This window comes from Apis cerana, linkage group LG11, assembly GCF_029169275.1.
Source record: "Apis cerana isolate GH-2021 linkage group LG11, AcerK_1.0, whole genome shotgun sequence".
Classification (NCBI taxonomy): domain Eukaryota; kingdom Metazoa; phylum Arthropoda; class Insecta; order Hymenoptera; family Apidae; genus Apis; species Apis cerana.
The window spans coordinates 14,760,903-14,784,959 of record NC_083862.1 but is presented as its reverse complement, the minus strand read 5'-3'; the positions used below and the strand labels follow the sequence as shown (position 1 = coordinate 14,784,959).

Sequence of the window (24,057 nt, the reverse complement as noted above, 5' to 3'; positions counted from 1 at the left end):
TGTCAATCGTATCCACGCCAAAAAACGATTGGATTGGATTACAGCTTTGAAAATGGATACAGATAGAATTACGTTGTTTACGTTAGGGAGAAGTAATGCTCGAGGTAATCTCCTCCGCTTAATTCGAGCAAAGCCAGTTATTTATCCAGTTTAAAAGGAGTAGTGGTGGGGCCTCGTGGTTCAACGTTTGAAAAGGGACTATGGGATATTTGGAATGGGCAAATTGGATTGGTGGATGGAAAAATTTCTCGAGGTATTATTTTACCGGCCCTCGTCTCGTGATCCGACTCGAGTGTTTTTTAACGCGTTTATTAACCGAGGCAACCCATGGCAGCAAATCCGATTCAGCAAAGGTCGGTAACGGTCTTTTGAATATGGATGGGACGAACCGACCGATGTAAGAGAACCGTTTCCAACTCTCCTCGTTCCACGGGAGGGGATTCCGCCTGGCAACGTCAACTTTTAAGTATTCTATTCCCGCCCCCTCTTCCCTTCCTTTATCCATTATCTACGTTTCGAAAGGTAGCGGTTTATCGGTTGGTTGCGTTGTTCGTTGCGCGTGCGGAAAGTTAGTCGATCGAAAGAAGATTTTGTAAGCGGATTTTGCGTAATGAAATTTTCAGATTTTTACGAAGGCAATTCTGTAAACAATTCCTTTTTAAGTGAATTATAATGGAATTTTATTTTTATATAATTTTATATATACAAATTTTATATTTTATATATAATTTTTATATAATGGTATTTTTTTTTTATAATTTTTTCGAAAAAGCGAAAATTGTCAAGTGAATAATTTTTCAATGGAATGTAACTTTTGCAGCAAAATCAATCCCAATTCTTCTTAAATGAATTAAAATTTAATACTTTTACTAAAAGCAATTCTCCTTAATCGTTTTAATTTTGCATTTTTGCAAAGGCAATTCCACGCAATTCTTTTTAATGGAATTTCAACGGAATCGAATTTTTACATTTGTGTAAAAGCAATTCCTCACGATTATTCTTAAATGAATAAAAATTTGACATTTTTGCGAAAGTAATTCCATAAAATTTTTCTTAAGTGGAATTTCATATTGGATCGAATCTTGACATTTTTGTAAAGGCAATTCCACACAGTTTCAATGGAATCGAATTTTTACATTTTCGCAAAAGCAATTCCACACTATTTTTCTTAAATGGAATTTTCTATTGAATCTAATTTTGATATTTTTTAAAAGCAATTCCACACAATTTCAATGGAATCGAATTTTTATATTTTTCTAAAAAGCAATTCCATACAATTTTTCTTAAATGGAATTTTCTATTGAATCTAATCTTGACATTTTTATAAAGGCAATTCCACACTATTTTTCTTAAATGGAATTTTCTATTGAATCTAATCTTGACATTTTTGTAAATGCAATTCCACACAATTTCAATAGAAATAAATTTTTTATATTTTTGTAAAAAGCAATTCCACCCAATTTTTCTTAAGTAAATTTCAATGGAGTCAAATTTTTTCAAAAAAGCAATTATATTAATTGGATTGGAAAAACACAAGGAAACAGACAATCGAAAAACAGAGGTTTATTTAAAGAAAAAGAAAATTTGTTTCATCATGTTGTCTCATTCGAAAGGCGAAAGGAATTTCACTGCTTGCGTAATTTCCCTTGAAAACTCTGCTCGATAACACATCTGTTGGTGGTGGAAAATCCTTGTCTCGCGGGCTATGTTTCACCATCATCGATCGCCGTGTTTCCACCTCTTCGTTCTGTTATTCCCCGATAGGGCGACTCCGCCAAGATTTATCCGCTTCTTCGAGGGAATTTCCTCGTGCAAGAAGATTACAACATGTTTCATAAAGGAAAAATATAATACATTGGTCATGTCCTTGGATCAGTTCGAAAAGGATTTTTCCAGCAAGAAGAATTAAATAGTAATAATTACACAATTTTTGAAGTACCCTGTTGTTGAATTTTATTTTTTTTTTTTTATTTAAGAAATTTATTCGATTTCTCAGGTTAAAGAGTTTACTATAAACACAGTTATGGAGAAATAATTGTGTGAGAAATGAGAGTGTTGAATAGGATTCTCTAAAAATTTAGTACTTTCGAAGTAACTCAGGAATAATTACACTTAACGAGATATTCGTTAATAGAGAAATAATTTGGAAGAGGAGTGAAAATCCAATATTCATTGGGGAGAAATAATTATCAAGATTGTTAAATTTAGAACAACTATGCCAATCGTGGAAAAATTATAGTCTGAAGTGGAATCCTTGAAATTTTTCGAAAAAATCTTCCATCCCAAATAAGAAGTATTCAATATTAATAAAAAAAAAAATTACAATCAAGAATCTCAAACAAGATTCGTCAAAATTTCTTCAAAAATTCATTCAAAATAAAAATTATGAGATAATCTCGATATATTATTCAACATCGAAAAATTATAATCAATTTTAAAAAAATTTATCATTTATCAAATTATTATCAAATAAGAATTAACATAGTATCGAATATCGAAGAATATTTGTCAAGAGCGATTCCACGAACTTTTATACTTAAATGTATCCTTCGAGTTAAACGAGGGATCAGTAGAATAGCTCGCGAATCAACCGCGCGCCAGTGGAAAGGGTCAACCTTTCATCAGCCTTCCCGCACAGTAACGTAACCAGCTGAATTTTCTCCCCCTCTATCGCGCCACATTCTTCCTTTGTCGCTAATGCGATCCTTCTGCGTTCCCTCGATAGTTTCGAATAATTTTTCAATAAAATTGAAACTACCTTACGTTTACTCGTTCGAATTAAAAGGGAAGAAATGTAAGAATTAATGCGAATATATAAGGTGAAACGAATTTTTTGTTTTCCAACGATGATTCCAATAATGATCTGGCTCTTTTTGAGTTCTCGATAAAAAAAAAGGAAAAAATTGAACGAAATGATAAAATGCGATAACATTATCCTATTTGATACATTTTCCACATAGATATTGTTGGGACATTAAGAGCACTTTAAAGGATGTTTAAAAATGGTATCACGATATTCGTGCACAATACGTATTCCACATTGTACATTATTTTACGATATTTATCATGAAATATTTTATATTGTACATCATGTCGTAATTTATCCACAGAATAAATTACCCTCGTAAATTATTACTTTGCAAAGAGATTCTAGAATATTAAAGTTTTCACTTAAAATTATACATCGATCGATGGAACGTATCATAGGTTTATTAAAAACGTCACTTTCAACGATAAATATTTATGCATTTACGGGGAAATCTTTGGAATGTAAATTTTAATTGCAATTAAAATAGCCTATTGGTAAATTTTCACGAAGATGTGAACAAATTTTTCACAATTTTTGCCAGCAAAGGAAAATTTAGCGTCGAACAAGGGCGAGAGGTGGGGAATAAATTTTACTAGTGAACCAACTTGGTAATTGGTAATTAAGGGTGTTCGTTAGGGTTTCAACTTTGCCGCTCGAGGGAAATTAATATTTTTCGGCTTATTTCGTTTCGAAACTCTAGGTAATGTTTCCAAATGACTGGATGCAAGACAGGATACAAACTGTCGATTGTAAATCATGGGGTATTAGAATTTACCAGTTGTAGACTTTATTCAACTTTATTTATATTGGAGCAATTTGAAATGTTGTATTTAAAAGTAAAATATCGTCGAGAATATTTTTTACCTAATGGATTTTGCATTCGGAATAAAAGTTACTAGTTGAACTGATTAATTTTCAAAAATTTTCTTATAACTCGATAGAAAATACGCTTGATAATGAAGATTTTGGGAAATTCTTAAAAATTATTTTTCACAAGTAAACAGTGAAATTGAAAGTGAAAATAGCTTTCAACGTAACTTTCACTTGTCAAAAATACTTTAAAGACTCTCGAGAGTTTTTGAAATATATATTTAGATATTGCATTCAAGAAAGTTAATATCGCTTACTTTCAACGTAGTAAAAAATCTCGAAAGCAATTCTCAAACGTAAAGATGCAAAATAAAACATTCGATAATAAAACTCTTTGATTATTATTCAAAATTATTTCTCGTGAAAATTGCCAAAAATATTCTCAAAAGCGATTTTCGAGAGTTTTTTTCTCAAACGCACTTTTATTTTTAGATGTGAAAACTTTATTATCTTCCAACATGGTGTACAGCTTGCGAAAAATATTCTCAAAAATAACTGTCGAGAATTTCAAATTGTGAAATATATTCCTAGACATAGCATTGCAGAATAAAATTATTTAATCACTTGTGAAAAAAAAGTACTATCACTTTATATTCGCATCCTACGTTAAATTCGTTGTCCTTCTCCTCGATTTACAAAACTATGAAGTAAAGTATAGGCGAGAACAAAGATAGAAAAAATTTTAACAATTGAGGTTAAGAATAAAGTTAATAATTTATTACTCAAAGTATCGAATAACCGCAAATTACAATGCGAAACATGCGAATTAGGCGAAAAGGGAATCAATTATAATACGAATAAACGTTATTCGTATATCACTTTATGAGTATTTTATTTAATGACTAATTACTTAAACTAACTTATTCGAAATTTTTAACTAGTTACTTTTTCAACTAGCCAACTCTGGGCTAGAGAGATTGCGCGCGAAAGAGAAAAGATGTTCGGGACGGTTGGTAGCACTTGATTGGCCTCTAAGTAGAAAAGTCCATTAAACATAGAATCGTGCGTGCGTGTGCACGCGCCGATATTCGCGAGATCGTGGAGCAAGCCTTTCGATCAACGAGGGATTCCAATCTTGAAACCAGGTAAAGTGAAACCTCTATCAACAAAATTTTCTAATCCTTTTACTTTAATTTGATTAAACGTTTATTCGTTCCTTCAATTTTCTCGTTTGTATCTTTTGAATTTTCCATAAATGTAATCTAGCAATCCAGCGATAATATAATATAGCGATATGATATAATAAAATTTTATTAAATATATTCAATATATATTGTTCAATGATTTGGATTACATTTGTAATAAATAAAATAAAAAATTTTTTACAATAAAGTGTGAAAATTTCTTGTATAATAAATGTTTATTGACAATCTAACCTAACCTCTTTTCAATATTTCTTTCTTTTTACTTTAAAATATATTTTATTATTTAACAAATTTTTGTAACAAATAATTTTCAAATGTCGTTTCAAAATTAAAAAGATTACAGAAATAATTATAATAAACGATCGTGATCGATGAATTTTTGCAATTATAATCAAATCAATAAATGAATAATGTAAATCTTGAAGGAATCGTTGTTTGTACCGATGACGCGAAGCGGGTCTTAATCGCGTTTAAAATTGTGCGGAAAGTGGTTCAAGTACGGGGCCAATGCGGCGACATACTCTTCTCCCCGAAATAACGATTGCTCCTACACTGTTTACCTGAGAGACGAACTATCGATTACAAGCGGCGATAAATATAACGCGAACTAAAACCGGCCGACCTTCTTCCGTGGGCATAGTCAATGCTCGTTTTCAAGGTGCCGGACTCTCCTCTACGTGGTCTACGTAACTGTTAGCATGAGGAATCGCGAAAAGCCTCTTGGGTTTTTTTTCTGGTGGAATTACTATATTTTATTGGTTCGAATATAAAATAGATAATTTTTTAACTTTTCAAAACTTTACAACCAGAAATTTTTAAATTTAAAGAAAAAAGAAATGAAACGCCTTCCTTTGATTGTCATTCATGAAGTAATCGCATTCCATTGATCTATCTATAAAAATAGAAAGTTTTTAAATTTTGCAGCGATGAAAAATTTTCAAAGAAATTTAATTTTCGAAAAAGAATGGCAGCATTTTGATCACCATTTGTGAAATGATCACTATCTATTAATAAAACGATAGATATTTTTAAAATTTTGCAAATTTAAATTTTCGACGAAATTTTCGAATAAAAGACGAAATGTCTTCCTTTGATCATTGTTCGTAGAATAATGGTCAATTGATTAAACATCAACAAAGAAAGAATATTCGAATAAAGAATTCTAGATGTAAACAAGAAGATTCAAAGCAGCCAATTCTGTTTACCCAATTTCCCTTGTTAAAACGAAGATGCAGATATGAATTATATAGACTTGATCGAAGTTGATCGAAGCGAGCGTAAACCGAGTTTCAGTCATCAGAAGCCCTCAGTATGATCCTCGAAAGAGGTTTAACCAACGCATAAATCAGCCTGTTGGAAAGACATGGATGCACGGTAGGTGCACGATCGTAAACCGATGTCCAATCTTATCGACCTTGTTTCTCGTTTATTAATCTGCAAGGAAATATTTGTTTTTCAATGTATATAACGAGCCTCAGAAGAATTAATAACTGACTTTATATAGAGAACAAGTAGAAATTAAAATATACTCGGTAATAACAAGCTAGAGAGAAATACGATCGTTTTTACTCTCTACAAAAATGAAAGAAAAAAATAGAATAACAGGATGTAAATTAATTTTACACATACCTGAATATTTTTTGAAACTTTATATAGTTTTAATCGTTTTTTGTTATCATCATCTTATTCTCCTAAAAAAAATAAAAGAAAATTAATAAGTGAGAAATACGGTGTAAATTAACTTTTACACGCGTCTAACTTAACCTAAATATTCTTTTAAGGTTTGAAACTTTATTAATAAGGTTTTGAAACTTATATTATTTATTTTAACCTTTTAATATTAAATCCTCAGAAATGAAATTTACTAAATAAACATTCTATATCTTTTATTGAACATTTATAAATATTATTTGTAGTTGAAACGTTAAGAAATGTTTTCTTAAACGATCAGTGTACTAGGTAAAGAGACACGGCATATTACACGCACTAAAGGTTAGCTGGGCTAGTTGGATACTTAATCTTGATTCGCACGCAAATTCTAACCGTGATCAAAGCCAGGTTTGCTGGGTCAAGGTGCACTCTATGCAATTGCACGCATTGCTAGCAGATCATCATACTCGCATTTAAACAAGCTTAACTTCGACAAGAAACGTTTACAAGTCATATAACTCTCAAATTGTAGAGAATCGAAAAATACTATTTGCGATTATAGAGTTCGATTAATCGCAAAGAGTAGATAAATTCACTTCTATTAATTTTGTGCTTGTTCAAGATACAAGATACAAGAGAAATAATTCAAAATTAAATTTTTATCGAATTATTTTTAATTAATAATATCTATATAATTTACGTTTCTCTTTTTGCTCTGATAACGATATTTCCTCTTAGTTTCGGTTTAATTTACACCGGAATTATAGTAAGACCGATCAAAGTAATTGACACATTTATAGCTCCCAGAAGATATCTTTGCAATAATTAACGATCGACAAGGATTAACTGCTTCGAACGCAGATAGATTATTAGATATCTAATAATAAATTAATCGACAAAAGACAAATCTATTTGTGATAATAAATTAATTATTTAGAGTTAGAAAATTCGATAACTATTTTATCGACATTTAACATTTATATATTTTGATTTTTCTTTGGTATCACTTTTCTACGGATTATCACAATTAATTGACAATCTGACCTTTGCCTTCGTGTAAGTAGTTGAAACGAGTTCCGTGGCTATCTCGATCGTTTGTTGGATAATCTTGATGGACAAAGGCTAGTTTTGCCAGACGATGCAGCTAACACAACCACAGCAAGTTACATAACCTCTTTCACCTGTGTTCCTTCGTAATTCAAATTTCTGAATAAGAAGAAAAATCGTATCGCGTAATTTCTGAGTCGAACGATGTTTCACATATATATCCATATCAATCAGACAACAAAAAAATCCTCGCTTTGTTTCTCTTTAATCCAAGAATCCTCACTAGTGAAACAGTGATGACAGGTTCAACTGCCATTCTCGATTCGATACTATATCGAGCATCTCTACCTCCGTCGATAACAACTTTTTAAAACTTCTCGCATTTTCTCGTGTTCTTTCTAATTTAATTTCTCGATTAATTTTCAATTTAAATAATCTTTTCTTGCTTTTTCGATTTTAACTCTCGCTTTTTTTGAAACGAATACTATTTCGTTCTACTTATATATTTTATGCATATTTTTTCGATCGAAGAGCAAAAAAGAAAAAAAAAATATAATTTCGAGATTCGATCTGTAGTTTGATCTGTAGTTGTTAAGATTGTCACGAAAGCCAAACGAATTTCCAAAGGTGCCGCGAATTTGCAAAGATTGGTACCGACTATTTATTAAACGACACGCAACATGATGAAAAAAAAACATTTTTTATTATTATTATTATTATTATTATTTAAGACTGCTTAAGAAAAAGGATTTTATCGGTCAAAGCACGCACTATTGCGAAATATTCCGCGAACGAAAAGCGAAACTGCAACGATTACCGGCACGATTGGCCCCGGATATCGCGTGTCCTCGTGCCGACTCGTTTCGTTCAGGAACCTGGCCCAAGGCTGGTCTCTAGTTCTACCCTCGTACCACCCATGGATATATTTTTATTTAGCTTATTTATTCAATAGAAACATAACGAAGTGTGAACGTGATGGAATAATAAACGTCGAAAGCGTTTGAATAAATCTCTTATTTCTCTTGTTTGATTGATAGCATGCATGTGATGTAATCGATCTTATGAATGAAAAATGATCTTTTGGATGAAAAGAATATTTTGATAATTTATTTTTCGTATTCTTAAAAAGATTTTTCGTGGAAAAAATTGCTCCTCTATATTTCGTATATGTATAAATTTTCTTTAAAATCAACATTTTTAGGTTAAGTGTAGGATCGTCTTTTGCGATTTTTAATCAATTTGATATAAATGATCGTATCTATAAAAATGATAAATAAGAAAGAAATAGAATAATATAGAAATCTTTATTATATTGTTAGGATGAAAATATATAGATATTTCATTTTCATTCTGAAAACTTTAGAAATTTTTGAAAGATGAAGTATGATAAATTTTAATGGGAAATGATTAATTCGACTTTCAATTCGGACGAAGCAAATTGTCTGTTTTTTGTCTTTATCAAAAATTCCACTCTTTTGACAATATTTTGAAATTTTTATTTATCGAAAATAAAAGAAAAAAATATTCATACGAAATCAATTATCGAACAGAAATAAATACGATAAAAGAATACTGAAAAAAACGCTATACTTTTCGTTATCAATCGAACAAATATACCAGAGAAGAAAAGAGAAACGACAACTGCGTCTCCGACATTCATTTCGATAACATTTCCGGCGCTTTCTGGTTCCACTTCGCCACTTCTTTCCTCTCTCGGGAATACAACCAAACCTAACCTATACATTTCGATTTTCCAACAAGATTTCGATGGAAGAATTAAATTGGTACCTTTTTTTTTGTTTTTCTTTTGTCATTTTTAAAATTCATACATTTACTGATAGAAATGAAAAAATTTATCAATCCCAAATTTCTTTACATTTACTTGCTCTTCATACAAGCATATTCGAAAAATCATTAATGTATAGGCTGTTATATTTTGTTATTTTTAATTCCAATTTAATCTCATCAGGACCACTATAAGACATCAAATACTTACACTTTCAAAGCAGTAAAATAAAATATTACTTCGAGTTTTTTATTTTTAGTATTAAAAGATTCTTTTACATGGAAAAACTTTAATTTAAAAAAATGTATATATATCTAAATATATTTACTGAGGAATTTCTGTCAATAAAAATATATATCTTAATATTTCTTTTTAACAAAGTAATGAAATATTAATGAAAAATTCGAAAAGAAAATTTAAAATTCGATGAAAAATTTGAAATTGTAAAAAAAATTCTGATCGATTCATATGACGTTCGCATTTTCCACGAAAACGCATCGAGTATGTACAGGCACGTAGCAGAGGCAGGGCCATTATTCGAGAGAATCGTCGGCCTCCTAATAACGGAGATACCGTCGTTGATTCGGTTATCTCGTTGTCATTCAACTGGATCGTTCCGTATTCCACCCTCGTCGTGGAATATCGGCAATTTTCAATGATCGCACCCGGCAAACGCACAATGCACGAAGAAACTCTATTAAATTTCACTGGGAAATGAGGCGTCACACCACTGTCTCGATTATCGGTTCCGTTTTTCGCCGATTGCCTATTCCATTTCCAAATGTTTGCTTTAATTTCCCGGAATTAGATCAATATTTTGATAGGTATTTTTTTTTATTTTTTCGAAGAAGGAGATACTAAAAAAAAAATGAAAAGTTTTTAATTTACTTGTTTATATAGATGTAAAATTCTGATCTTCATGCAGTTTTATATTTTTGTAAAGATTATAAGATATTGATTTAACAAGATAAATAAATTTAATGTGAATTGTTTTATGAAAATATAATATGATGTAAAAAATTTGTGTTTATGAAAAATATATAGTCATATAACAGTTAAATATTCAAGTATTATATTTTGAAAATATTTGAACAATTAATTATTTTAAGATGACGATCATATTCAATAGAATGAAAGTAAATTATAAATAATAAATTTTTCTTTCAAGTTATCTTTTTGAAAAATTTATATTTTTATTGATGGAATATCAACACTCTGTATATTATTTTATTCCATATATATCAAACTAATATGAATTATCTTTTACAGACAAACATTATTATTACAGCAATCAAAGTTACAATTAAATAAAATTAAATTAATTTCTAGTAATTATAATTAAAGTTTGTTACCTGATTTTTGAAACATCCATACATTTTTCACAAATACAAATTTGTTATATTACAAATTTTATTTTAAATAATATTATTTATTATTATATTATTATATTATGTATATTTTTATAAAACAATATTCTTTTTTATCTTTCATATACTAACAATATTTTATATAATATTCTCAATTTATAATCTCATTTTATATAGAAAATATTTTCAATATGTTGAGAATCAAAATCGAGAGACTCATCTCTAAATAGTTAATATAATAAAAAGTAATAAAGTTTAATCCAACAATATATGCAATATCATATGCAATATGATATAATATCAATAAAAAATTCTTATTATAACCTTTTCAACAATGAAGATATTTACACATACTTGAAGGTTAATTTTAACCTTAACTTAACAAAATTTAAAGATAACTTTTTTCATTAATCAAATATTTTTTGGAAACACAACGAATAAAAAAAGAACATTAAAAAATAATCGAAAGATTTATCCATAAAGCTACCGAAGAAAGCAGAAACGAAACGAAAGCAAAAGATGGAGGAGAGTGGGTCGTGACGAAATTTAATTAGTCACCGATAGAGTGTGCGCGGAAGAATGCGCAGAAGTTTTTCTTCAGGTCGATTTTCAGATTTCATTCAATCACGAAATAAAGAAAGAAATCCGTGTCACGACTTTCCGTTTTCTTTTTATTTTTATTTTTTTTTTTTTCTTTTTCTTCTAAATCACTCACTTTTTATTCTCTGTCTCTCTCTTTCTTTGCGTCTCAGTCATTGCTTCGAGAAAGGAACAAGCGACAAGAAGGTTGTGAAAAACAATTGTGAAGAAATTAATTAGGAAACGTGAACGCGTGGCGACAATTAGTGCACACGATTTCTCTGTTAACAGACCGATTTTTCTGTATTGTTTCGATCTCGGTTCATTCTGTCCTGGTAACCTTATCGCGCTCAAAGAAATCACCGTGCTCAAAGACCAATCGCCCACCAACATGTATAACGATTTTGTGTGTGTGTGTGTAAATGTATATCTGAATAAACGTGTTTCAGAAGTTAATTAATAAAACTTAATTGAATATTTCTGAGATGATTTTTCCTTTGCAAAAATTTTAGAGCGGATAAAGATTAACTAATTCAAATATAATGCAACTTAATCTAACCTAACCTAACCTAATCTAAAACAATTAATTCGATGTTATTGATTGAAATTATAATTCAATATAGATAAAGAATTTTAACTATTTAACTATTTTTCGTGATAGGTTAATCAGAAGATATATGTAATATTTAATAATAAATATTACAAAGCTAAAATTGATAAAGAATAATAATAACGAGAGACGAATGTTCACTCACTTCTAGACCAACATTCGATTTGAAAATTGATATTGATTAGAAAATTGAAATTCTTACTTCTTACTGCTCAAAATAGGCAAAAAAGTGGCGTGTAACTACTGAAATAATCGTGATTATATTATCGCGATTTTCTGCACGAAATCTTAAAATATCTAAGGATTTTAGGTGGCGCTAAATTTGAACACTTTTGGGTTTAAACGAAGAGAGATTACAAGAAACGACTAACGCAAAACACTATTATTAAGTTATTTGCAATGATAAGCTTAAACGATATGAAAATCCACTTGCTTGTAATTGTATACATATATTTTTTTTTCTATTTTTACTATTTTATCCTTATTATTATAGGGAAACCAATTCAAAATGTTTTATCTTCAACATTCTTATTCGACGTTTGCTGCATCTACAAATAAACCTCGACAAGAAGCTATGAAATCATCGTTTCTCTAAGTATCGGATAAAAAATCGAACGAGACAAATGGAACTCGCGTTTAGGTGATCAAGTGACAGAGGCGAACAGACGGCAAACATCCACTTCCGTTCTTCTTTCTTCTTTCATCCTCGTCACGATTCCCTGGGGCCAGAAATAGCGGCTTTGGGGAAAATTCGTGTCAAGCCGAGGGATGATCGCGTCCGCACCCCAACCACAAGCAATCATTTTCCACCCCCTCTTCCTTTTCAACCCCTGTTTTTTGTTAAGCCATCTCTTTTAAGGATCAAAAATAAAATAGCGAAATTTTTTTTTTTTAATTTTTTTTTATAATGTCAAAGAAACGTTATCTACTGTCTATAATACTACCTATAATTTTTAAAGTATTAATAATAATTTTATACTATTAAAGTTTAATTATTTGGAAATTAATATACTTTCTACATTGTAAAGGAAAATTGAATTTCTTTTACCAATTTGATAAATAAAATCATTTAGTTATTTTGAGATACAAATAGTCCCAATAATCTTAATTCCTTGACAACATTTATATTATGTTATATAATATTTAATAACATACACATTATTATTTTATAATAATATTTTATAATAATTATATTATTTAATATTAAGTGGATATTATTAAAATATTGAACAAGATTAATACAATTATTTATAAATTTATGTTACTTTCTATAATGTAAAGGAAAATTGAATTTCATTAACCAATTTGATATATTAAATCATTTAATTTTTTTGAGATAATTATAAGTCCACTTAACATATATCAATACATGTATCATGGAAAATCATAACAGAAATATGTATAATATAATAAGATTAACATAATAATACATATATAATAATATTTGATGTAATAATAAAGACTAGAAATTTATATCGCTTTTAAGTGCATTTTCAATGATGAATTGCAACAAAAGAGAGAATCGATAAGTTTCAAATGAAAAATTATCATTATCATTAATTTCATCCATTAGGGATTTTTATAAGATAAAATTAATATCGATACATTGATCTAATCGTCTTTATCCCATAACATTTTGCTTTTTAGGTGGTTTCCAATCCTTGTTACGGTGGATAAAAGTAATTTCGCGGGCATGAACGTTCCCTTTCGACTTTTAAATAACGTGACAAGCATTGGCGCCGCTTTGCATCGCGGACCACGATGAAATTGGAAAAGTTTCCTTGCGATTCTTCCCCTTCAAGTGAAGTTTTATCGAGAGCTCGAGTTGGGGGCACTTTTTTTTTATTTTTTTATTTTTTTTTGATAAAGAATTTAAAGAAAAAAGAGATTTATAAATAAGGAATATACTTTACAAAATTGGAAGAAATAATATTATTATTACATATATTGGACATCTTTTCAGATTCATTGATTGAAAGATAGAGGAATAATTGTGAGTGGATAACAAATTTGTATCCTTTCGATAAAGAATTGAAAAATTAAAAAATGAAGATCAGTTTTGAGACCAAAATTGAAACAGAATTGAATCTAAATTTTGGATCAAACGAAACGGCAGTCTTCGCGATAATCATTTTTAATCAAATTTATTTATTGAAAGTATTAAAAGAACGAAAATGGAAAAGTACTCATCGTTATAAAAGAATTTAGGGAGAAGTGCAGAATAAATGATGCTCTGTAAATAAGGAAGTTGAAAATAAAAATTGGAATGAACAATTCCAAACTAAACAATTCTGAAAATGTTAAGAGATATATAAATATAAATTCTATAAATAAAAAGGACACCACTCAAAATAGAAAATAAAAGAATTATAAATATTTGAAGATGTAGAAAAGGAATGAATTGGAACAATTCTTTCCCTCTCTCTACTTAGGGAAGGAAACTTCACAAAAATTTCATCATCAATAGATTTCAATGCAAAGTCCAATTCTTAAATTGAAACTTGTCATATCTCTCTCTTCTTCCTCTCCAAGCTCTCAATAATTCTATAAATGGCAACGGTTGACCAACAACAAAAGCACTCTTAACTTAAATAATTACACGATCGATCTTGTCGGATTCTTGTTGTAGTGGAGTAATGTAAGGTCCTAGAAAGAGGTAAAATACACGATGATTTGAAGGAAACAAAGGGAATGGTCCCTGGAAAAGGGGGTAGAGGGGATTAAGACTGTCGAAAAATTGAATACAAAGTAATTAACCGTACTGAAAATAGGGATATATGTATTTCAAGAAAGTGAGAAAGGGGGGGAGGACAGATTGGGAAGTGGGACGTTCTAAAAATGGAATGTCTAAAAATAGACAATACTTAAAAGTAGAATAATAAAAGTCGCTCGAGGGAGGGAGGGGTTCTCCTTCTCCTCCTTCTCTTCTCCTTCTTCTCCTCCTCCTTCCATGATAACTGGAAGGAAATTGAGAACAGGCAAGAGTATTTAGAAGAGAGAGAGAGAGAGAGAAATGGAGAAAAGAGTGAAAATTATCGCCCTTCTTTCTTTAATTCTCTTGGGAAGAAGGTGGAGGAAGGAAGAGAGAATATAAAGAGAGGATCTTGGAAATGGTCAACACATTGTATTATTATATGTGTATTATCAGTTAGACAGTGAAAATTGGATAGAATTTTATGCATAACTTCCGTCAAGTAAAAGATAAAAATATAGTTTTGCAATTTCCTAAAAAATACTTTAAAAGATATTTTGCAGCTTCCTGTAAAATCATGCCTTAAAAATCTCTTAAAAATTAATTTGTAATATATTGTGTAATATATTGGCAAGAGTAAAGTTTGGAATTCAATTTAGTTGTATAGATCTGATGGTACGTTTCGTCCCTCTTAATATCATTGAATTTATTCAAAAGTGCCAGCTATCCATCGTTTACCCTATTTTAAATTTCGAGTCAGATTCTATTTTGCCGGAAATACACTAGCTGTATTGCCTGTATTGCCAAAGTTACCAAACATTGAGCAAAAGTTTCTAGATAGACCACTTTGTTATTTGTAGGAAAAACTTTTGTATAACTTGGTTAAAGCCTTTTCCAGTTCTCATTATGCAATTAGAAATGAATGTCCATGGATCATTCGTCTTGTTATTCTACTTTTTTTCTTTTAATATTTTTTAATATGCACTTGATTATAATCGTAATCGTAGCGTGGAAAACGTGTATTATATTACCGATCGATGATAAAGTTGACATTCATTTTCAATCGGTAATATGAAAAAAGCTTTTACGCGATATTCTGCGTACAGTAAAAATTCCATTTTATAATGCTTTCACGTAACCAACTCATGTAATATGATCCATGATCTAACTATGATTTTTTTGTTCGATTAATAAAAGTATAAAAAGATTTCACGAAAAATTATCTCCAAAATGCATAACATCGAATATTAAAAATAATTTTGCAAACATAAATATAGTAATTCTTTCTAATAATTAATTATTTACTTATTTCAATGTACATTTTCAATCGCATCATATAGTAAAAAATATTCACATAAATCATTATCGTGTAAAATTTTATTTTCATGTAAATAGACAGTTCCATTGTACATAGAGAATAGAGAAAGGATATATAGAAATCGAAACAATTGTCTTCTCTCGTCGAGTATCAACGTCCAGTAATATTTTTTCCCTTTCTTTTTGATTTTAATTAGAAAGATACGAGACTCGAGAATCGAAGATAGGTACAAAGAGGAAGCTCGGATTGAAACGAAGCTATCGACCTCTTCCACGTGCTCTAAATTAATTTACGTAAGGTGGAGGGAAAATATTACTTAACCTTGAAACGTCCTTGACACTCTCGCCCTCTAAATAAATAATTTTCTGGCACGCAATGCTCGCATTGGAATATTCTCTCTCTCTCTCTCTCTCATTTTCTTACATCCATCTTAACAACGATTTTACCGGTTTTAAATGATAACGATATTTTTCATTTTATTATTTGCAAAATAATCATTAATTATCTTTAATCGTTTTGTTACAAGTTTTACCAACGAAAAAAGGATCGTGGATTAAAAATTATCGATTTATACGTACGTTTACGATTGGACAAGGTTCCTATCTATTGCAATTTTACTATTTTAAGCTGCAAATTGAGGAAGGAAAGCGTCAGACACCTACACGCTAACCTTTACGCTTTCGAATCAGTGCCACATGAATTTCCAAGAAGATTTAGTCTATTGTTAATTTTTTTTAAAGCTTAACAAATTATTCTTCTCGTTATTTTCCTCGGAGGGAAATATTTCGTGGATTAAAATGTTATTTTAAATTTAAATAATAATTATAATTAATATAATAAGTATTCCTTATTGAATTACGACAAGAATTAATCGATGATTCCTGCGAGTGATTTCGAGTGAACACGGAGAAAAATATTGGCCAATCACAGCGCGTGTATCGCGTCGCGTCGCGGTATTGGATAGGACGTAGGGGACGAGTCACCGTGCACCGTGATTGGTCAGTGTTTTTCTTCATTAACTCGTGAACGAAGGCGAAACGAAAATTTTTCGCAAAGGAAAAAATCGCTTGAAATCACTTCAGGAATCATCGGTTAATCCTTATTGATCGATTTCTATATATAGAAATATTATATATAAAGAAATATTAATTATTATTTAAACTTACAATAACATCTATTTCCGTCTCTCGCGAAATTATATTCAATCGTTTACAAGATAACGATAAGAATACATCGTAATAAGGAAATCAACGATTTTATAGACCAATCACGGCGCGCGTGACTTATCCCGTCAAATGGCGCGTCGTGATTGGCCAGCGTGTTTCCTTCGATAACTCGTGAACGAAGGCGAAACGAAAATTTTCGCAAAGGGAAAATTTGCTTGAAATCACGTCGGAAATAACCTTCTCAAGGCCTGTCTACTTCGCATGAAACACCTTGTACATGAAATCATCGAGACAGGAGGAGAAGAGAATAAGTACATGAAGGTAGTCGTTTGTCGGAGGAAGAATAATGCGTTCCATTCTCCCTGCACGGATAGCAGTTTGTCAGTGTCGCCCGGTGCCTCGTTGGAAATAACGTACGGTCACGTTCCGCCTTTAAAAAAAAACTAGAGAAAATCTGCCGATGCAGTGACGCGGATCATCGCGGATCTAAGAGATCGATCTCATCTATATATATATATGAATATATATATATATATATATATATATATATATGAATATATACAAATTCAAATTCTTCGATAAAGAAAAATCTGATTTATAGTATTTGTCTCAGATTTTTGTATTATTCGACGATGATTATTATCTATGGACTAAATTATAACTGCTTTGCATCGAAGGACGGAAGCGGCACGTTCTCCAGGGACACGTGGGGAACGTTGAGGTTGTTACACGAATCAGACATCGTTTGTTAATTGATCTATTATGTAACGGCATTTCGCAACGCGTTTAATTGGAGAAATTGGCGGCGCAGAGGGCAAATCCGACCGGGGACCGGGCGTTAATTGGAAATTCGAGCGTGCTCGTAAATAATGTAAATAAATCGTTAATGCAGCCAAGAAGATGTCCAAGAAGGAACAAACCCTTCCGTCTGTTCGTTTCAACGTTTTCCTAATTTCGGTCTTTCAATTATTTTTTTTTTTTCAGTTCCTCTTCTCGTATTCGAATAATTTGATAATTTTCAATTTTCGATTCCATCTTCTGTTTCTGACAAGATATTCGAATCTTATTGCGAAGCAAAATTTTCACTGAATTTTTATCAACCGAGGCATTGTTTAATTCGATCGAAAAATCTTGTTCACCGGGTTACTTGGCATGCTTTCACAATGGCCGACAAATAATTCGTTCCGTCCTAATATATAGGTTAACGATTTATCTTCCTCCTTTTCTTCTGCCTTCTTTTCCTCGCCTCTTTTTTTCTTCCTTTCTTTCTCTTTTTCTAGTTTTTCTTTTTTTTTTTCAATCTGGATTCCTTTCTCGCTTCTGTAAATTTCCTCCTTTTTAAGACTTCTCAGTAGTTTGCATCGAAACTACTTGAGCAGATCAGGATTCTTTCTCGACATGGCAACATTATCCTCTTTTCTTCGTGATCATCTCTGCTTTTAACTCTTTCGCCTGTAAAATATTTTACCATTGTTATCATTTAATCATGTTTTTTTTTCTAATATTTTGTCTTCTCTCTTTTTTTTAAATTAATACACGTTATATTATAAGAAGAGAAGAATAATTTAATAATCCCGTTCAATATTTATTTTCACTCTGCTACAGGTTAACATCAATGATTTTCTCACCAGTTGTCCGACAGGCCGATAAACATTTGCCCTCGATCAGATTTCGTATCGAGGCGACATCCAGTTGAGCGGCTGGCATCGACATCCACGTCCAGAGGTTAACAACCCTCGAGTACTACAGATATCTACGTGGAATCGTGGATGGAAATTCGGTACTCTCTTCGAAAATCGATGAAACATCGACAATATCGTATTTCAATTTTTAATTCTGTTTCTTTAACGGATAAAAAAGCATTCGTGTAAGAGAATTTCGTAATGGACATTAAAAATTTCGTAACGCGACGCTAGCGCCACGCGACCATTAAACTATTAGCAGTTTATTAAATTTATCTAGTTATTTATCTATCTTTCTATTTTTTCGAATATTAAAATTACAGTAGAATTTTTATATTCGTCGTATCATTTTTATTACGATGAGAAAATACTTGGACATTTATCAAAAGAATCTAATATTCCTTACCAAAAGTTTCTTACTTGTCTTAAGTTCCTTTCTTATACTTTTCCAATAAAAATTAAATTTCCACTTAAAATTCGAAGCTGAAAATCTTTTATTGATTATTAATTTTTTCCCTTTATTATTATTCTTTCCTATTGAAAAAATTAATTTAACTTAACTTAATTAAACTTAATTTTCTTCTGAAAATCGTTAATATACAAAAACCCCACATGCAAAGATACAACACTTCGATTAAAACGTAGCGCGACGGTAGAAAAAGTGAAGAAACTCGGGAAAACACGGGGAGGGATTCACGGGACACCGTGTGTCTCGGTTATTCATATTTTATTCGGTCTCGACCCGGTCGGGTCGTGGGCCGCTCTGGGTTCTCGGCACTCGGGGCGGTCGGTATATTTCTAAAAATAGTGGTGCATCGAATAACGAGCCGGCCGCGCGCCGCGAACAGTTGAAGTTTGCATTGTGAACGCGTACAGTCCTGTATACTGTACTGCTCTACTCCCATGTAACCGAAGATTTGACCCAATGACCCAACGGACGGAGCCGAAACTAGGCGGAAACGGCCGATCTCCTGTTTCGCCCGCCTCTCACTCTGTCTCTTGTGCACCCACTGGTAATCGCTCTTTTTCTCTCTCTCGCTTCTTTGCACTGTTTTACACTCGTATCTTTCTTCCGTTCACCTTAGTAAGTACTTCGACCGTGTTCATTTTTCCGACAAACTGGTCAATAACCACCGTATAAATTTTGCTTTAGTTCGCACGAGGCCTTGAACATCGATTATCAGGGTCATATGTGATTGTTGTGAAAGTTGAACAACTGCAATAGAGGTTTATAGTAATTATATGTGTCTGGTGTTTATCGTTCTCGTTTCGATGAAGTATGGAATGAAAAAAATTCTCGATATTGAAATGAAGAATCAATTCCGCTATTTATTGCAGGAAATTTTACATGTTTAATTTATTGTTCGAATATCGAAATATTTCTTAACGTACTATGAAAAGAATGACGTTCTATTTACTATTAAATTCTGGTACTCTTTTCGAGTACTGATCCATATTTTGATCCATTGGGATTAAAAATCTATTTCACTATTCTCCAAGTTTCCAATTTATATCCCGATTTTCGAGCAATTATACAGGATTCAGGGTTCATATATTCGTGAAGTTCTCTAATCTTTAGAATTTGAATGTTCCAATGTTTGAATATATTAACATATTTTGTATATTAAATATTTGTACGGTTAGATCCACTTTGATGCATATCGAGATAACAAGGCAGGTTAAGTTTCGCTACTGTTGCCATTAATGTTACTATTGTTACCTGCTGCGTGCATCGTCTATTCAATCGAGTAGTCTGTCCTTGCCTATAGATATCATCGATTAAACCGTTAACAATTGCGACCGCGAAAAAAATACGTCTACCTACTTTGCATGGGATACCTCCGGTAATGAACGATGTTTCAAGGTTATTGATGAAGATCCTTCCGCCAGTGCTGTTCTTAAAGGGTGCAATAATTGCCCCCAAATTTGTATAATTCTTTTTCGTCAAATTGAATTTTGAATATAAATAAAAATGGTAAAAATTTATTGTCTTTTTTAATATTAAAAAAAAAGAATTCAATCTAATTCTCCGTTCAATCACGAAACAAATTTTTCAATGTCTTTACAGTCGAATGAATTTTTAAACGTTTTTTGAGATACGAAAATATTTGTATTTTTCTATTTTGCTATATTGTTATAAAAATATCTTTGAAAAAAATGAACTAAGGACTGTGAAAATAAAAATTTCATTTTTAAATCAGATCGATTATTGTATAATTTTTTTTTTTTAAGTTTAAAATATCAATTTTTTACTTATACTTTTTTATATCTCTGTATGTTTATTAAAATGAAAGTTAGCTTTATCTTTAAGGTGAAAACGATGAAATATCTCGTTAAACTATTTTTCAATCGAAAAATGATTGGAAGGATCGATCCGAGTCGATGGAATACGATCTTCACCACACCTAGAAGAACTGGGAGGAACGAAAATTTACATTGATCGACGTGCGAACCGTGTATATATTGCGATCGATATCACGTGCCAGTATTATAAGAATGGTGAGTGGGTGTGTTGTGGAAGGTGCATTAAGAGAGCAGCATCAACTGACATTGATACTAACGTGATTGACAAGATATTATTAACGAGAAACGAAATGAAAATAATCTATAATACGATCTTCTTAAATTATATATATTTATCAAAACTATTGAAATACTATGTTCAATTATTTTATTATTATTCCAAAAACTTAATTTCTTGTATTTTGAAAATTATTTAAAAATTAGGAAATTAAGAACTATTGAAACAGTTCTATTTACACATAGTTCAATTGTTCTATGTTAAGAATTTAATTTTTTTAAAAATTTATAAAAACGAAATATTAGAAAATTATTAGATTAGATCCAATTCTTCTATATAAGAATTCCTCGTACTTTGAAAATTATTTAAAATAATGTTAAAAAATTATTAGCTTTTATTATTATTTAGAATATGAAAATAAAAACAAAAATTGTGGAGATCGAAGAAAAACTTTCGAACGATACTTTCACAAACTTAAACAATTCTCAAAATATCAAGCTGGACCTATTTATCTTCATAATTAAATCGAAAAAAGAATGAAAAACTTTGAAACAATATTTTCTAGAATTCTAACCGCACGAACTTCCTGTTTCTCAAAAAAACAATCGAACAAAGAAGAATACACATCGTTCAGCATGAAAATTTCTTTAATAAACAAAAGGAAAAAAAAGACAGAGAGAAAAGAACCTTGTATTTTTATCGGCATGAAAATCGGCGTGGCAAACATTCGACGGGGGGAAAACGAATAGTTTTTATCGAAAATCGACATTCTCCAATCTAACAAATAACCGTTGCCAGGAAACACGACTCCGTTGCCCTTTACCGTCGTAACGAATTCAGTTTCTCCATTTGAGTCGAAAATGTAAATTCTCGTTCTTCAATTTTTTCTTAACATGTATAAAGTTTTCTACGATTTCCACGAGCCCCAAAGGCCCAATATTATTGCCCCAATGTTCCAATCAATTTTTCATATTGCCGCGTATTCCTTTCTTTCTCTCCCGTCTTCTCGAATTATTAAGCGTTCCGTGATGCAACAACTGTGCAAACACTCGCGTATGGACGGTAGCCCCTTGCAAGAGAAGGAGGAGGAAAAGATAAGTTACAGCGAGGCTTCAAGATACGGACGCGTTCGCACTCGTGGTAATTTTCCGCTATTTTTGCACGAGCCTCTCCTCTTTCGTTCTTTCACTTTCTTTTTACTCTCTTTATTTCCGGTTTCACGCGTTTTAAATAATACGTTGCGGATTTAGTAGTGTGGGCAAGGATAAAATTGAGAAAAAAATCTAGAATGTTTATATACACGTGGATTGATTCTAGAGTTCAAAAAAGACAAAAGAAGAATTTCTTTGGTATAGAAGAATATCGAGAAACTTATTTATTGAATTACAAGCAATTTAAGTTTCAAATATTTTTAAATGTTATAATGCCACAATATTTTTATATAAATATCTGTATATTTAATTATAATTTAATAAATAAGTTTCTTTACATTTTTGTTTCGCTAATGTATTAAGATACATATATTAACTTGTACGTCAATTATTTTTCTCGCATAAGTTTATATACGTATAAATATATATAGAACACAACCGGTTAATCGTCAATTGGAAAAGAAATTGTCGACAGATTCCAAAAATATCTGCAAGTTTATCGAGCCGATAAAGCATTATGTACCTCTATTGAAAATTTCCTGTATCCCTCACAAAGGGATGAAAAGACTGAATACGCGCGGCATCCGCCTTCACGAAAGGTCACCGATGCTGCGTTTCGATCGTATTCCTGAAAAATTACTAACCGTCCTCCGCGCAAATTCTATATAACATCGTATAACGATCGTATCGTCAATTTCTGCGTTGCGTTCTTCATAAATACGATAATAAAGATAACACAATATCGTCGCAATATTGTGTGTGCTAGAAAAAAAACTCATCACGATTCTTTTTATATTTTGATACAAGAATAATGGAAATTTATGATTGCTCTTTTAAACCAGAGAAGACGAAAGAATTTCGAGACGGAACGTAAGTTAAAATTTTTAGCAAATAAAGAAAGTTTTTACCTTGCAAATATCAAGGAGACGAGGAAGGAATAATCGAAATCATGAAGAACGTATTTTTGAAAATTATACGAATTCTTTCGATAACGAATATACTTCGTGCATTCCGTTTCGATTGTAGAAAAATTCCCGCACTAAAAAAATAGATTTATAAACGCTAATAAATGAAGATCCTGAAGTAAAGCTTTGAAAAAGAGAAAAATAAACGTATTGTCGAATAACTGTTTAATTTAAAAAACACACGTGGCGTGTGTAAGATATTCGGAATGAGTCGGAGAAATTCGGGTGAGATCGGAAAAGATCGTACGAAGACGAACGAAATCGAGCGAAACCGAACGAAGTGTATCTTGCATAAAAATGAATTTGATTTCGCATCGTTTCGACAATAATCGAATGTAATCGATTTTTTTAATAGTTAAATTGCGAATTCTTGAATCAATCGCGTCTTATGTTTCGCATGATACGTGATTTATGCATCTTTCGTTTATTTAGAAGTAGAGTATTCGAAAGTAGCGTGGTTAATAGATTTAGAGGAAGGAGAAATTAATATCTCTGATCACTAGAGTGTCTTTACAATCGTTTAACGCAACTATGAAAGTTTGTTGGAGATTCTTGTCCTCCTCGACAGCTTATTAATTCATTCTCGCTTTAACAAGCTCTCGCCACTTATTCGCTCCATTCTACAACGTTAATCACGCCTCGATGATAATTAACACGAGCAACGAACGATCAATCTTTCAGGTATCTCTTCGTTCGATG

General features: G+C 31.1%; 1 protein-coding gene and 3 long non-coding RNA genes across 16 annotated transcripts in view; 1 reads left to right on the top strand and 3 right to left on the bottom strand.

The window, feature by feature from the left end:
• LOC107995776 (potassium voltage-gated channel protein eag) overlaps positions 1-24,057 on the bottom strand; it is a 71,805-nt gene that overhangs the window by 34,021 nt on the left and 13,727 nt on the right. The gene's annotated exons all lie outside the window — the stretch shown is intronic.
• Positions 9,536-12,957, bottom strand: LOC133667012 (uncharacterized). Its single transcript, XR_009832072.1, has 2 exons — positions 10,660-12,957; positions 9,536-10,164 (listed from the first exon to the last, which is right to left on the bottom strand). It is a non-coding gene; the product is annotated as an uncharacterized LOC133667012 (long non-coding RNA).
• Positions 15,915-20,681, bottom strand: LOC114577272 (uncharacterized). 2 transcript variants are annotated; one of them, XR_003697240.2, is made up of 3 exons: positions 20,547-20,681; positions 18,668-20,484; positions 15,915-18,491 (listed from the first exon to the last, which is right to left on the bottom strand). It is a non-coding gene; the product is annotated as an uncharacterized LOC114577272 (long non-coding RNA). The 2 variants fall into 2 exon arrangements; XR_003697239.2 differs by lacking the exon at positions 20,547-20,681 and having other exon boundaries at positions 18,668-19,937; positions 20,140-20,280.
• LOC133667013 (uncharacterized) lies at positions 17,237-22,560 on the top strand. The gene is made up of 2 exons (XR_009832073.1): positions 17,237-17,360; positions 18,645-22,560. It is a non-coding gene; the product is annotated as an uncharacterized LOC133667013 (long non-coding RNA).